This window comes from Bison bison, unplaced genomic scaffold (genome assembly GCF_000754665.1).
Source record: "Bison bison bison isolate TAMUID 2011002044 unplaced genomic scaffold, Bison_UMD1.0 scf7180017864295, whole genome shotgun sequence".
In the NCBI taxonomy this organism is placed as follows: Eukaryota; Metazoa; Chordata; class Mammalia; order Artiodactyla; family Bovidae; genus Bison; species Bison bison.
In genome coordinates this window covers 12,619,198-12,623,371 of record NW_011494867.1, presented here as the reverse complement: position 1 = coordinate 12,623,371, position 4,174 = coordinate 12,619,198, and positions in this window count along the sequence as shown.

Below are 4,174 nucleotides of genomic sequence, written 5' to 3'. Positions count from 1 at the left end.
CCACAGTGCAGCGCCTGGTGGGACGCGGGGCCCACGGGGCTTCCCTCGGCTGGAGCAGGAGTCCAGCTCTGCCTGACTGCACAGTCAGCCGTCTCATTCGTGTCTAAAAGGTGCCGGTAGCCTCCTACCGCTTGCTGTACAGTTTTCTTGGTTCTTTGGAAAATAAAGTGCCTGTCGGTGGGTGGTCTGATTGCTGTGCCGTTGGGCCTGGCCTGGGGTCTCCTGGTGTGTCTGCCGTGTCAGGGTTGCCTGGACCCTCTGTGGGCCTCCTGCCTGCTCCGTGCTGTGCTGGCTGGCTGGTGAGCCCACCTCCCCTCCCCACCTTTGGATGGGCTCCACCCCTTTCTCTCACTGGCTCCCCAGGACGGAGAGGGGGCTCCCCTGCGTGGAGAGGAGATCCCCTGGATGGAGCAGGGCCCCCGGGTGGGGAGGGGGTGCCCATGGACAGAGGAATCTCTCCTTGGATTGAGGGGGAACTGCCCTGGACAGTGAGGGGACTCCCTTAGGGGGGACTCCCTGGGTGGAGAAGGGCCCCTGGATGGAGAGGGGACTCAGGGGACTCCCCTGGATGGAGGTGGGTCTCCCCTGAAAAGATGGGGCTCCCTTGGATAGGGTGGGGGCTCCCCTAGACTGAGAGGGGGTACCTGGGACAGGAAAGGGGCTCCGCTGGAGTGACAGGAGGCTCCCTTGGACAGAATGGGTAACCTGGGATGAAGGGGGACACCCTAGACAGATTGAAGGCTCCCCTGGACAGACAGAATTACCCAGGATGGAGTAGGAGTTCCTTGGGCTGGAGAGGGGCTTCCCCTGGAAGGTGAGGGGATTCTCCTGGAGGAGAGGGGCTTCCCCTGGAAGGAGAGGGGATTCCCCTGGAAGGAGAGGGGATTCTCCTGGAAGGAGAGGGGATTCTCTTGGGAGCAGAGAGGCTTCCCCTGGAAGGAGAGTGGATTCTCCTGGAGGAGGGGGGATTCTCTTGGAAGGTGAGGGGCTTCCCCAGGAAGGTGAGGGGATTCTCCTGGAAGGAGAGGGGCTTCCCTGGAAAGGAGGGGGGATTCTCCTGGAGGAGAGGAGCTTCTCTTGATGCAGAGGGGATTCTCCTGGAGGAGAGGGGCTTCCCCTGGAAGGTGAGGGGATTCTTCTGGATGAGAGGGGCTTGTCCTGGAGGAGAGGGGCTTCCCCTGGAAGGAGAGGGGCTTCCCCTGGAAGGGGAGGGGATTCTGGAGGAGAGGGGTTTCTCCTGGAATCTGAGGGTTTTCCTTCAGGAGAGGGGCTTCCCCTGGAAGGAGAGGGGTTTCTCCTGGAATCTGAGGGTTTTCCTTCAGGAGAGGGGCTTCCCCTGGCGGAGAGGGGCTTCCTCTGGAAGGAGAGGGGATTGTCCTGGAAGGTGAGGGTTCTGGACGAGAGGGGCTTGCCCTAGAGGAAAGGGGCTTCCCCTGGAAGGAGAGGGGATTCTCCTGGAAGGTGATGGTTCTCCTGGAGGAGAAGGGCTTCCCCTGAAGGAGAGGGGCTTCCCCTGGAGGAGAGGGGATTCTCCTGGAAGGAGAGGGGATTCGCCTGGTTTGAGCTGGGGCTCTCCTGTACAGAACAGGGGCTTCCCTTCATGGGACAGGGTCAGTGCAGTGTCCTCCTTCCATCGCCCTCATGGGGTCCTCCTGTTCCGGTCTCCCCTGCCTGGCCTGGCTGTCTCTGTCCTGCTGCTCCCTTGGGTGGCCAGTACCCCAGTGTGTCTGTGCCCATGCCTTCACATCCCCAGTGCGGGCGCACAGTGTCCCAGAGGTAGTGTTCCTGGGCTCATGCACACGCGGTACAAGCACAGCTTTGTCTCTAGTTTTACAGAGACAAAGGCAGCTGCGCTTGCTTCCTTTCAGGCTGAGTCAGAGACATGGTTGGTAACTGGGGCCTGTGGTTTCTTGGCCTTGCTTCCTGCCGGGTTCCTGATGTGGGCAACTCTGGGCAGAGCAAGACTGGCCAGCCTGAGCCTGGCTGCCCGTCACTCCGCCCTTGTATGGGGTCCTCCTCTTACCAAACTGCCTGGTAGAAAACCCGCGTCCCCCATGAGACTCATGACGCCAGGACAGTATGAGCTGGGTGTCGTGAGCTGGCCACGTGTGGCCGTGGGCACAGGGGTTGTGATGTGTGGCAGGCACTGTACGTCAAGTTTCCGAGACAAAAGCAGGAAGAGCTGGAGGCAAGCCCTTGGGTGAGCTGAGCTTCACCCAGAGGAGATGGCCTCCGCCCAGGGGCCTGGGGGGACCCGCAGGCCTGGTCCTGCTGCTGGGTCAGGAAAACCCAAACTAAGAAAGGGCGAAAGACAGAAGCAGCTCGTTTCACTCTCCCCAGCATTCGTCGGCTTCAACAAGTCCGTCATGTCCCGGGCTTGTTACCTGGACCTTTCCCTGGGGCTCTCGGGAATGTTCTCTTGGGTTTTTAAGTGGGGTGGCCATATGACTTACTGTCCAAAGTGGGACTCTAGAAACAAAAGGGAGCCGTTTGATGAGCAGGCCGGCACGCTGGGGGACTTTCACCGGGCCGTCCAGGAGTCTGGGCACCCGCCTTGCACTCTGCACACTTCCTGAGGGAGTTGTGGGCTTCCTGAAGGTAGGAAAGTGGAGAGTGCCCTTACGCTCCCACAGAGCCCCCATGGAGGGCGTCCAGCAGGGAAGCGGGCCCACGGTTGCGTTCCTGCAGCCACGCCGAGCTCTTCTGCACGGACCCTGTCTTCCCCGTCAGTTGTCCGGGTGCAGCTCCAGCTCCCAGCCTGGGGGCGCCCCACCCCGCTCTCCACAGCCCAGCCGAGCAGCCCAGGTCTCTCGGTTTCTCTGCCCTGGTTTTCACATCTCGAGCTCGGAAGCAGCTGTCAGGGGACAAGATGCCTCTCTCGAGGCTGCTCTGGGGTTAATTAAAGCCTGCCAGCGCTCCGCACCACTGGTGCTGCCACCACTCCTGTTCTTCTCCGTCCCACGTGTCCACCCGGGATGTGCCCAGCAGTGGTGGGTCAGCCGGCCTGGCCCGGAGGGAGCCCGTGGACGTGCTTGTTGGGAAACCCGGGGTGCCAACAGGTTGGCCGGCCAGCCGGCCTGCGGGGCAGTCCCGTCTTTGACCACCATCTGGAAACCGGTTAAAAACTAGCTTGCGGAGCCCGTCAGCCCCAGGGTGTGATGGTCTTGGCGGAACCCACCTGGGATTCCCCATTCAAGCAGGCGCTGCTCCGTTTTTCAGGGGTGCTGCCGGCAGCCGGACGCGGGATGGGATGCCAGCCTGCCTGTGGTGAGACCCCTGCCTCGAATGATGGGCGTTTGTGCTGCCGCTGTCTTGCACGCGGCTCAGGGTGTTTGCATGTGAATGAAAACCTGTGCGGGTACCTGCCTGCGCGGGTACCATCTGTGTCCTGCAGTGCCCGGAATGTACCAGAGGTCTCTGACCTTTACCAAGTGTCGCGGATGGAATCACAGGACACACACCCAGCACAGACGACGCGCAGAGCTGCGAGGAGCAGGCATGTTTATTTGGTTCTCTCCAGGGCTGCGGCAACCACGCGGTAGTAAAAAAAAAAAAAGAACCAAAGATGTACAAAAACATGGAACATCCCTTTAGAATGTAACAGCATCAGAAATGTATCTTCTGCAGATCCTCCCTCCCTCTCCTGTGTCCCCCACTCCCCCGAAGAAGACCCCCAAACTCAACCCAACTGGGAAAAGGAACAGGGGGTGAGTCTGTAACAGAAAAAAAAAAAAAAAAAGAACTGAATTTAACTGGAACATGCTCTAATCTTTAGTTTATTTCTGGTTAAAAATATAGCAATCCAGTGCAGTGTAGTAAAGAAATCTGCTCGAAACGCAGCAGAGAGACAGCTGAACAGAAGCAGAGCAAGCAGAGCCCACGGGCGCCGAGCCCTGGGCCTTCCCAGGCTGAGCGCGGGCCCCACACACGCATCCGCGCACGCGGCCCGCCAGGCGGGCACCCAGACGGTCTGGGACCTTGGTGTTTAGTTTGGATGGTGGACAGCGCTGGCGGCAGACACACCAGAACCTGGTCTTGTGGGGCTGAAACAAGTACGTTGCATATTCTGGAGGTGGATATGTCATGACTGCTCAGGAGCTGTCAAGCCCCCCTGGGTTGCGACCACATTCCTGTCCTGGGACCCGACCAGCCCCCAAGTGCGCGTGAGGCATCT